This window comes from Pseudorasbora parva, chromosome 3 (genome assembly GCF_024679245.1).
Source record: "Pseudorasbora parva isolate DD20220531a chromosome 3, ASM2467924v1, whole genome shotgun sequence".
NCBI classification, from domain to species: Eukaryota; Metazoa; Chordata; class Actinopteri; order Cypriniformes; family Gobionidae; genus Pseudorasbora; species Pseudorasbora parva.
In genome coordinates this window covers 46984788-46997337 of record NC_090174.1, presented here as the reverse complement: position 1 = coordinate 46997337, position 12550 = coordinate 46984788, and the positions used below count along the sequence as shown (strand labels likewise).

Here is a 12550-nt window from a genome sequence, read left to right as displayed (position 1 = left end):
ATAGATGGCGCTCCTGGACCACACAAGTGGACATCACCTGACCGAGAGCCTGTGCGGTCACTTTCGTCGCCCGTAGGACTAGGTCAGTGGCAGTGCGCAGCTCCTGCACAAAGGCAGGGTCAGCACTGCCCTCGTACATGTCTCTAAGCATCTTGGCTTGATTATCCTGAAGGATGGCCAAAGCATGCAGGGCAGACGTGGCCCGGCCAGCGGCGCTATAGGCCCCGCCCACTAGTGAGGAGGAGAACCTACAGGCCTCAGATGTATCAAAAAAGAAGCCGCCACGGGGGAACCCCAGTGTACCCTGTAACCACGCGCTATCAATGCCTAAAAGGCATTGACGGCCGTCGGGCGAGCTCGCTGGGGGCCGCCCCCAGGTATACCAATCATCCAGCCTCGAGCGCTCAGGACCCGGCGGAGGATTCCACTCAAGCCCGAGCCCGAGGCTCTTGGCCGCTCGGATTAGCATGGCTGTCAGCTCCGGATCAGACTCGGGCAATGCCGACACTTGCGAGGGAGGTGGCACCGCCGAATCCTCATCTCCAGAGGAATCTAGCCCGCCTTGTGATGCGGCAATCGATATAGCAACGTCCTCCGGCGCCCCAAATAAAACGCGGGGCCCAGGATGGGAAACAGCAGCGCTAACATCTGGTAGCGCCACAGATTGCAGTACCGACGAGGAGGGTGTGGCAGAGGAATACTCTTCGGGTTGGCCCACACCGACACCCTCAGATCACCCCGACCACCAGCCAAAGTACTGTCTCGCTCCAAACAGCGCTCATGCCCGTCAAGCGGACTAGCATATCGACCACACCCAGGAACAGAGCATGGGCAAAACATCTTTAAAAAGACGTGCCACGTGCAGCTCTTTTAGAGAGGAGTTTTATTCAGTCAGAGTGCTGAGATGCCCAGAGAGAACACACAGACCTATACTGCACAGATTGACAGGAATGAGGGATTCGCTGGAATGCGCTGTCACACCAACACTCTGGGGAGACACTCGTTTTGAAGAGATAGCTTAGGAAGGCAAGTAGTACTCGGCTCCGAAGCAGAAACATAAATGCGTGACTACTATGGAACGCTGTTTATACCCACGCAGTGGGGCAGGGTTGCATTAGGCAAATTCTACAGACCCATGACATTTTCATGTCATTGGATTGTTTTAATTGAGATTCAAGGCAGCTGGCTTTCTAAGCGAAACCCCTATTTCGTCAGTACTGACGTAACTCGTATTGTACTGACTGAAAGGGAACACCAGTTACATTACTTTCCACTGCCCCCCGCTGTCATTTAGATTTTTTTATAGAAATACATTTAGTTCAGTTAGTTAGCAGACCCTACAATAAAAAAAACATACACATGAGTCTAGAATAATAGGCTAATGAACCAAGCATTCAAGCAACTCGCAGCAGAATGAGCGCTAAATCTAAACCGATGGAAAATGCCCACGGCCACACTGTCATTCATTCATGGCTGCACAATGTGTGCAAATTTACGGACGCACTGTCATTCACGGTGCGCTTTCACTGGTGCGTTTTCAGTTCATTCAATACAGTTTTTTCAATTATTTGAAAACACTTGCTTTGCTCCACACTGTTATGAATGCCTGAGGGGCTGTGCACATTTACTAGCAATTTAAAAGCCCCCGCCAGTGATACCAGTATTACCAGTGTTGTCATGCGTCGATTAACCGGTGGGAAAATTTCCCACCATCACATCTCTACCCAAGACCAGTGTAAGGGAGTTTCGAACCATTTGACAGAACTGTCACTTGCCCTTTAGGACCAATAGTGCACAACATTTTAACATTTGAAACAGTCAAATTTATAACTATGAATGCTTTAAATTGTTTTTGATCTTATGGCATTGTTTTCCAAATGTTTTCCAAATTGCAAAATGTGTTACATTACAGATGTAAAAAAACAGCTGAAGCAGTGGAGTATATATACACAAAGGGAAACAAGGATTAAAAAAAACCAGGGGGTGTGGTAAATGGGAAGCACCAAAGTAAAATCAAAGTAAACAATATAAACTGGAACATTTGTCTTTCTGAACAGGTGCATGATGATTTTGCATTGAAGCGTCCATTGTAGCACACTGCATCACAATGTCCCGTTCACTTAGACGTGTTCATGACCCATTTAATCTTTGATGGTCTGAATTTTGGCTTGCACTTCTATAGCCAAAGCTGAATTTCTTTTCTCATGTAACGCATTAGTCATGGCACCAGCATGAGCAAAACATCATAGTTTATCCTTTACATTCACATTATTGAATCTATTACTGAAAACCTGACCCAGCGCAGCCAGACCTTTGACCAGATATCCATAGTGTGGGTTTATCATGATTGGCTGATTGAATAAATAACCTTGCAACAGTGGTTATTTAATTCTTAAATCAGACAGTTACATTTGACTTTCCGGAAGAAGAAAAAAAGCCCTACTCTAAGAAATTGCATAAAACCAGCCAATCAGATTAGATCTCACTAGATCAAGACAGTGCCTTCCAGTTTGTGTGCAATATGCTTCAGTTTGTGGACAATCGGTCAGTGCCGTCTGAGACTACCGAGATCCCGGCAAAGGGTCTTGTACCCAATAAAAAATAAGACACTAGATTGTATTTAGATAGACCTGGCCTACATAGAACAAGACATTCGTCCAAACAGTCTATTCTGATTATGTTTAGTTAATGTTTATAACATTCGAGGCAAACCCATCAAGGCCTGAGCCCTGCTATAGACAGTCTTTAATTGCTTTATGGAGTTTAACTTCAGCGATGTTTCTCATCAGTTTGCTTTAAGAACAGAACTCTAGAACAGTTCAGCTCCGTACAGCGTGTGTGATTCATCAACAGTATACAGGTCAGAATAATATTCAACAGTGAGTGTGTGTATAGCAGATGGAGATGACAATGCCTTCATTATTCTTCAGGCACAGCATCTGCTTCTCCTGACTAGTCTCGCATTCCAAATTATAGAAAAATGTTGTTGGCCTATCAGTGTCTCTAACGTGGGTGAAGCATGCCCTAACTACGACCCGCATCACTATATCTTCCAGTACAAGCTTAGCTGATGCTTCCGATCAACAAGAGCAGTCTGAAAAACAAGCCTGCTCCACAACACCTTTTTGCCCTTGACTAGAAAAACATTACTCCCAAGACTCTTTATATTCATTCTGATACTTCCTGTTTAACGAGATGAATACTGGAGACAAAACACCCATATCTGCCTTCTCACCATCATAGCTTATTTTGGTCTGTAGGAATTTTGCATTAAAATGCCAAAAGGAGGTTTTATTGCACCGCATAATGCATAATCAACGGTGATCTTCTTATGATCCAAGAGAGGATCAGGAGTTATAGCAGCGCTACACACTTTATTTCTTCTGCTATATGGGGTATAAAATCTGTCCAGCCTCGCAGCTCCGCCCTCTGAGAATTTCACCCAGGTGGACTGCTTAACTGATTGGTTTTATCCCTTCGAAAATCTAGCAATGCAATAATGTTGGACAAAACAGATGTCGTCTTTTTTTTCCTATCAGCAGCAGCAGTACAATTCCAGTCAGCTCTCATTAGCGTAATGTCCACTGATTGAAAGGTTCTTCATACGTGGGCCAGCTTAGTAAATATCTAGACACTAAAATAAAGTGAACATGGCAGCACCGCCCACAATACTAAAACGCCTTGGTTCAAATCATTCTTGGACACGATTTTCACACTCGAAGCAGTGCAAAACAACAACGCTACACCTGTACTAATATAAGAGCTCTGACGGAGAAAGTAGCCCCCATCTCACCACAATCCCCAGTAAACCTCATTACTCTGATCACTGTGGGTTTCTTGCAGAAAAACTACTCCAACTTGCAGGAAAAGTATTCCATTTTAAATTAATGAGCTCTGAAACCAGAGCTCATTTGCTTCTGTCTCTGAGCCCATTTACGATTGCAGATCCTCTAAGTAAAACCACCATGAGGAAGGGAATTGGTGGTATAAGAACAAAAGGAAAGAAACAGAGGACAAAAATAAAGAAAGAATTATAAATAATTGACTTATAATGCATACACATATCATCTTCAATTGCATTCCGCACTATGATTTACCCATTGTGACATTTTCCTGTTACAATGTGTAATAGGGCTGCACGATATGGACAAAATTTCATATCTCGATTTTCATGCCAGATATCTCGATATCAATACAATACGATATGACTACGTGTTCGGTGAAAACCAAGCATTTCTCAGAAAAATTAAAAGATTTATGCCTACATTTCAAAAATGTGTGTCAGAAATGTATTGTTTCTAAAGCCTTTCGCATGTACGATCATACAGGTGTAATCAGTCTAGGCTGGTCTCTGGAGCGAATGATCAAATGCATCACGATCAACTGCTAAATTCAAATGTTGAATGTTGAATTTAGCCAGAGAATGGTGCACTCAGAGCTATCATATATCACAACTTTTCAGTGTTTTCAACCACATACGGTTTATTTTAGGTTTCAAACATATAAATTCACATCTTCTTCTTCTTTCGGCTGTTCTTTTCAGGGTCGCCACAGCGAATCATCTGCCACCATCTATTTCTTTCCTCTGTATCCTCTTCTCTCAGTCCGAATACCTTCATGTCCTCCTTCACTACATCCATAAACCTCCTCTTTGGTCTTCTTCTTGACCTCCTGTCTGGCAGCTCTAACCTCAGTATCCTTTTACGGATGTATTCACTCTCCCTCCTCTGAACATGTCCAAACCATCTCAACCTGGCCTCTCTAACTTTGTCTCCAAAACATCTCATATGTGCTGTCCCTCTGATGTACTCATTCCTGATCCTATCCATCCTCATCACTCCCAAAGACAACCTCAACATCTTCAGCTCTGCTACCTCTAGCTCTTCCTCCTGTCTTTTCCTCAGTGCAACTGTCAAACCATACAACATCGCTGGTCTCACTACTGTCCTGTACACCTTTCCTTTCATTCTTGCTGGTACACTTTTATCACACAACAGACCTGACACTTTTCTCCACCCAGTCCAACCTGCCTGCACACGCTTCTTCACCTCTTTTCCACACTCCCCATTGCTCTGGACTGTTAACCCTAAGTACTTAAAATCCTCCAGCTTCTTTAGCTCTTCTCCCTGTAACCTCACTGTTCCACTTGGTTCCCTCTCATACACACACATGTATTCTGTCTTGCTGTGACTAACCTTCATTCCTCTCCTCTCCAGAGCAAACCTCCACCTCTCTAGACTTTCCTCCACCTGCTCCCTGCTCTCACTACAGATCACAATGTCATCCACAAACATCATAGTCCATGGAGATTCCTGTCTGACCTCATCTGAATGTATTGTAAATGTACTCTAATTTTGTATTGTATTTTATTTTTATTTTTAGTACTTATGTGAAACATATAAATTCACATAAGTACTAAAAAAAACAATACATTTAGAGTTTGTAAAATACACCCTGATGTCTATGGAAGAGGTAATAATAATCATTTCCATTATAATTCGACACGTTTTATTCATATCAGATACACATTGTGTAACTTCAATGTTTAGCCTACTCTATTCTATTCCCCATTCACCAGGCACTTACTTTTAAGTATTTCGGGAGAAATGGATGAATTCACATGTTGTTAAAGGGTTACTTCAGCGATTAGCATATGGCTTTGTATCAGTAGAAACCCTGGAGAATATTCAAATTATTGTGCTTTCCCCCCTCATATCTCCCTGAGACGAGAGATTTATGCATTTTATTTCTGGAAAAATTCCTCCTAAGATGCAAAATGACGATTTTTGCATCATAGGAGGAATGCTTGCCCAAAGGCTAAAGACTACAGCCAGCAGAGGGAGCTATTTCCGCATGTTTTGAATCTGCGCATGGGGGATGGGCGATTACACGGGCGATTACCTGCGCATGGGGGATGGGAATTGTAGTCTTTCATCCCCATGGGACAAAAATACATTTTCTGTCTTTTCTCAGTCTAGAAGGCACCAAATTCAAAAATAATTTCACATTTCTACTGCATTGATGACCCAGTTTAAATACAGATTCATCTTCCCAGCGCTGAAGTACCCCTTTAACATAGAGGTTGTAAATCCAACAGGTCCGATTCTCTGAACTGAGTCTGCGGCACAAACTAACACGGCGGCGCCCATACAGCTCAACTAACGCGATCGTTATAAAGGTGTTTAAACTTGCATGTATTTGACAATCGCAATATCAGATATTTCATGCCATTTCTAACACATTTGTGAATATTCTGAATAAAAAAGGAAAAATGACAAAAGCAGATCATCATTCATTCAGCGCTGTTGCTGCTGCGGTGTGTCACGTGACAAGCAATGACGCGTCACCATGGAAATGTCCCCCCCCCACAATATAGTTCCCACGTCCCTGGTAGTGTGTGCTCGCCGGCTTTAGCGGTGTATTCAAGGGCACTCGTAAAACTGATGTTTGTTGTGACTGCCAGAGTTGTATGCAGGGCGATCGCAGAGAGGGGAAATCTATATCGTCTATATCGTTTCTTTTTTCGATATTAATATCTTGAAAGTTCATATTTAGAAATAGATACGATAACGATATATTGTTCAGCCCTAATGTGTAAGGAAATATTGTTATTAATTCAGCACGATTAATCACACATTGTTGACTTGAACAAATAGCGACCATATATAAAACAGATTTAATCTATGACATTTTATGTAACACACACATATTAGCCAGTCATGTGCATACAGTTACCAGTATATCTGCATTAAAAAAAAAATTGAAAGAAAAGATCTATATCAGGTAGCCTAGAAATCTAGACGCACCCTAACGGCAGCAAATCTAATTTGTCGCGAGTGTCGTCTAGCAACTCTCTATACCGTTCTGAGCCTTAAAGCTACACTGTGTAACTTTTTTAGTTTATTCTTAGCTAAGAACACTTAGTTCTTTCAAAAATATATGTGCTCATTAATGTATATTTACTGCTTTCAAGTAATAAAGTATTCTCGTAAGTTTATAATATGCCATTGAAAATACATACGGGTGAGGGGTTCGAATGCTGGTCGCCATGTTGCCCATCCATCTTGAAAGTACATTAGCCTTAGCCTACATTAAAGCGGGACATACCCATAAATTCAAGCTTCGCCTTTCGCGTTTTAACATTCAATGGCACCGTGTCGAATGTGAAGAGGGGGATTGCCATGTTAATCTTGGACTAAATCGGCCACCGTAGGAATTGAGAGGAACAGAAACTATTATTCACTGCATGGTCATGTACCTTTTCACCACTAGATGGGGGAAAATATCACACAGTGTAGCTTTAAAAACCAAACTCTGGTCAGGCTAATCACATTGTGTATAGAGTCAGTGGGTGGGGCTTAACATAATGATGGCAGAGTTGCGTTTGAGTGCTACTAGTAAACACAGAAACTGGCGAACGGCGGTTTTTCGAATCAGCTTTGACCGTGACTCTGGAAGACTCTGAGTTAAGCTTTTCTTTGAGAAAAGAACAAAGAACGGCACGGAAGTCATTCTGAAAAAGGGAAGATGTGTTCAGAGTTTTGCCGACCGGATACAGAGAAAGTTTCATCTGTCAACTAGCTCCAATACACGTTGCTCTGGTTGGTTGTAGCGATATCCAATTGCGTGCAGAGGGAGTTTGAAGGACAACCGTTTATCCCGCCCCTCGGATTGAGCCCTGTCAATGGTGAGTTTCCAGAACATCAACCATCTTGATGTGGGTCTGGCTTGTCAGGCTACTATCTCAGGGGTATTCAATTGAATATGAATTTTAATAGGTAAGATCAGATGTTTTATTATGTTTTTATTAAAGGGTAAAATTCAGAAGTGCAAATTCCGGTTGGAATCAAGTCAGGCTCTAGAACCAAACTGCAGTCAGCTATTTCAGGAACTCTGATCTAAACCCTTTGAGTTTAACTAAGAAAAGCGCCAGACTTGTTCACAAAGAAGAACTCACTTTTTTTTTTATCTGACATATCAGTCTAACATTTGTCATCCTCATCACGCACTTTTTACAGCTTGTAATCAACACCTTTTTTCTCCTAACACATTCCTATCCTTCTAGATAGACTATATTTCATCCAATAAATTAAGCTGTATAACTGTTTTTGTACTCACCGCTGTCACCGTAACCGCAGACTCCCTTTCCACATGGTCTTCTAAACCCTTGCTTGGGCATCTTCATGGTGAGAAGACATGTCTGTTTTTTTATTTCTGAGAAAGAGAGAGAAAGAAAGAGAGAGAGAGAGAGACATAAAACACATTTATCACAAAAGAGAATGTTCTTAAGTGCTAAATATTAAGTGATATTTTTTGTTGTTTGTTTGTTTTTACACCGAGATATGACTCAAAACGATTTTCTGTGGTAATCGACAGCGTGCCACAGATGCTGTTGATAGAGCTCAAGTTGCATTTAACCCGGAGCCATTCTTCAGTGGTTTGCGTGGCACATTTCAGCACAGATTGTTTTATGAACCTGACACATTGTAGGCTTTGCACAGAGGCTGTAATTTAAGGATTGGGCAGTGCCCTGTAAACTATTTGACTCAACAGGAAACCAACAGGCTGTGTAAGGAAAAGCTCTAATAAAGCTGAGAAAATGATATACGCTAGAAATATATACGCTAAAGTGCTTGGTGAACTAATGGTTTGAGGTGTGTTGCCAAGTATGGTGAGCCATACTCGGAATTTGTGCTCTGCATTTCACCAATTCAAGTGCACACACAGTGAGTATTGAACACACACTGTGAACACACACCCACATCAGTGGGCAGCCATTTTTTTGCTGCGTCGCCCAGGGAGCGATAGATGCTTTGATCAAGGGTACCTCAGAGCGTGTTCATTCACTCCCCCTTACCCACAAGTCCAACTCTCTAATCATTAGGCCACAACTGGCCCCATACTTGAACAGCCTTAAAATTGCCATGAAACTGACAGATTATTATTATTATTTTGTATATATACACACACACACACAAGTGGAAAAAAAATTAGGGACTTAATTTTGTCCATCAGGAATTGACAAATAGAACATAAAAGTAAGCACTGGAAACTCTAAATACCAAGTTCTGTCATGAAATTCTAGATAGTGCAGGCTGATAGGTCCTTAACTCAATATGGTAGAGATCACATCATTATCTACATGGTGCAGTTGCTGTTGTGTCAGCGACCAGTGAGATGCGGCTTAACATTTAAATACTGGTAATGTTTCTGTTAACAGTCTGCAGTGCGCTTTATGAAACCCTCCATCTTCCCCAGCTCCACCTGTATAGATATTCATTACAGTTATTTCCTGTGCAGCAGTAGCATTTCTTACATGCTCACAGCAGCATGTCTGTTACCGTATTGGCATTAGCAGGTCTCGCTTGCTCTGCAGCTTTCTATTCCAACAATACCAAATACAATACCATTGCCATATCCATTACCACGCCAATCTCTCCAAGAGTTGTCATGACAGAAATGAATGATAGTTTCATGAGAGTGACACTTTGCTGAAGGGGAGAGATTGAAACATGTCTTATTGCATAGCCCTAAAATAAATAAATAAATTGCATGGAAAAATGTTTATAATAAAGACTCCATAAAACGTTCTATAATAGCATGATAGGGTTCCATCTTGATTTCATGGTGGCTTTAACATTTGCAAAACCAATGTATTGGATTTGAATTGAAGTCTAATGCCAGATTCACATATACTCCATTTGCAGGGCGTTTGCAATGCGTATGCAGTGCATTGTTTTCAGTACTCTTATTAACAGGTTAGAGCGTTCACACTGCACACAGATGCAGTCCGGCAATGCTTTCCAGGAGCGGTGTGTCTGCAGCATCGCAGAGATTGTTCATGCACTAAGTCAATTTTTGCTGAGTGGCACTCGCTAAATTAAAGTGACAGCGCATTATTTGCATTAAAAAATAAGCATGGATTGACAGGAAAATTTAGAAATTTCACCATAAATGCATATAATTAAATTACTGTGTTTCACAGTCATAAATTATAGCCACCAACTGAAAAAACATGCACAGTCAGAGCATCTACCAGCGAGGGTTAACTTCTGAAGCTAAATCAGACATGATGCATGGTGCGAGTGCAACAAAGTATTGTTGCTCGTTTGACATTATATATATATAATATATATATATATATATATATATATATATATATATATATATATATATATATATATATATATATATATATATATATATATATATATGTACACACACACCCACACCCACACACACACACGCAAATATTTCTTAAATATATGGATGAAGGAGTGTGTATTTTATAATTAATATATATTAATATATATTAATATATATACATAATAATTATACACAGTACACAGACATATATTATGTAAACAGAAAACTTTTAGTTTGGATGTGATTAATCATAATTAATCAATTGCCCAGCACTAATAACTAATATCTATCCAGTCCATTAGGTGCTATTCTTAATCGGCTATAAGTGAGAAGCTGTGTTTAAAGGTGATTTGACCCAATAATCTTAAAATAATAAATAATAATAATAATAATAATAATAATAATAATAATAATAATAATAATAATAATAATAATAATAATAATAATAATAATAATAATAATAATAATAATAATAATAATAATAATACAGCTTTCCTGTAGCTCAACCAGTAGAGCGTGGCGCTAGCAACGCCAAGGTCATGGGTTCGATTCCCAGGGAAAGCAAGTACTGACTATTATGTGAAAATGTGTACATTGAATGCAGTGTAAGTCGCTTTGGATAAAAGCGTCTGCCAAATGCATAAATGTAAATGTAAAATGTAAATGTAATAATAATAATAATAATAATATGCTTAGTAAAATAAATGGGCCAATTTTGATCCAATAATCAGACATAATAGCTGCTAAATGTGCATGTCTGACGTGATTTGTAGATCACGTCAGGTTATCAGAAGGTAATCAAAAAGAAAATAATTATTGCTTTATATATTCAGACATATACATACTATATATAGTCAGACATATAAACTATAGTGATTTTCGCTGATAATGTCCAAATCCCATTTGTGGGATTGTGGGTGCTTCCAAAAAATCCATTAGTGAAAAAATGTCCCTTTTAATTTTAAAAGAAAGGAAAGGGGGATAAAAAAAATAATGGTGTCCATTTCTGGACTACAAAGAAAACAAGAACAACAACGAATAAATAAATAAAAACAAATAATAAAAATAACAGCAATAATGTATTATTTAACCATGATTTGTCAGAACCAAACTGCCATCCTATGCCAATAGTAAAATAGGAAGAATTGGGTCATCTTTCACAATATGTTCTGACGGCATACTCAGATACCACTCACCAAATTAACCAAATTGTCACGTAAAGTCAATTATGAAAAAGTGCAGGCCAAGAGAGGAACAAAAGAGTCGAAAATCCCAGCAAGCAGCAGGTAGAAAGCTCTTACACACCCACTCCCAGCGTGAGCTCCATCAGTAAAGAGAGAGAGCCGATCCGTGGACACTCAGCAGGGTGGAACGATAACAAAGTTCATTTTTAATGACCGTTTTATCTCCTAATCAATTAACGTCTTTAATTAATGTGTTTACAACAGTGAGGAAAATCTAAGAGGAGGCGATGTCCCAGCAGCTGGATGGAGAAAGAATGCCAATCTGCTTGTGTATGTGCACTACAGTATGTGCGTCTGTGACATTTTTGATAGCAGGTGTTTGTGAATGTCTGTTTGAGAGAGAGAGAGAGAGAGAGAGAGAGAGAGAGAGAGAGAGAGAGAGAGAGAGAGAGAGAGAGAGAGAGAGAGAGAGAGAGAGAGAGAGAGAGAGAGAGAGAGAGAGAGCAAAATTGAAGGGGAAAAAAAGAAATCACTCCCAAATTCTCTCCTGCTGTTCCTCTTTTCATCATTTGATTCTTTATGAAGAGAGAAAATGTTTTTAATGGAGCCGAGAGTGACAGTAAGACTCTTTTAGAACATAACATGCAAACCCATTAAAACTTCCTCTAAGCAAAACTCATTCTCTCTCTTTCTCTCTTTCTCTCTCGTCCCTGCTCTTTGAAGTTCCGTTTTATTCAGTTCAGTTCTATTGAATTATAGAGAGCTGTTATAGTGTGAATGCCATAATCACTTTTTCTGTGAACCGCACTATATCTATTAAGTCAAGTACATCCTCATCTCTAAAAAGCCAGAGAAACAGGTGAGCCTGTCCACATCCTCTTGAGCATTTCAGATTCGTTAACTATGACTAGGTTGAGTGCCGAGGGGGTTAAATGTTGCCTTAGAGGGTATGGATGCAATCGTCCAGCGTGTGAGAGCAGAGATCACGCTTTGTGCTTTTAAAGGATCGAACTCCACATTTCCACCTGCAGCCGGCACAGCTGCGCCAAAACCTGACACAGAAATAAATAAGCCACTGCTTCCGTCACACTACACAAGATTTAGGACAAACCATTGGGTGTTTTTATAATACCTTGCAGTGTGCTATGCAATATTGTTTGTTCATATTAAAACTGACCCTTTATTGTATATAGAGCAATCTATTTCTACATGATGTACAT

The 12550-nt window shown here is 40.2% G+C and overlaps 1 non-coding gene across 1 annotated transcript; it reads left to right on the top strand.

Annotated features, from left to right (window-relative positions):
* The first annotated feature begins 10635 nt into the window (after window positions 1-10635).
* On the top strand, window positions 10636-10710 carry trnaa-agc (transfer RNA alanine (anticodon AGC)). Its single transcript has one exon. It is a non-coding gene; the product is annotated as a tRNA-Ala (tRNA).
* Window positions 10711-12550: the final 1840 nt, after the last annotated feature.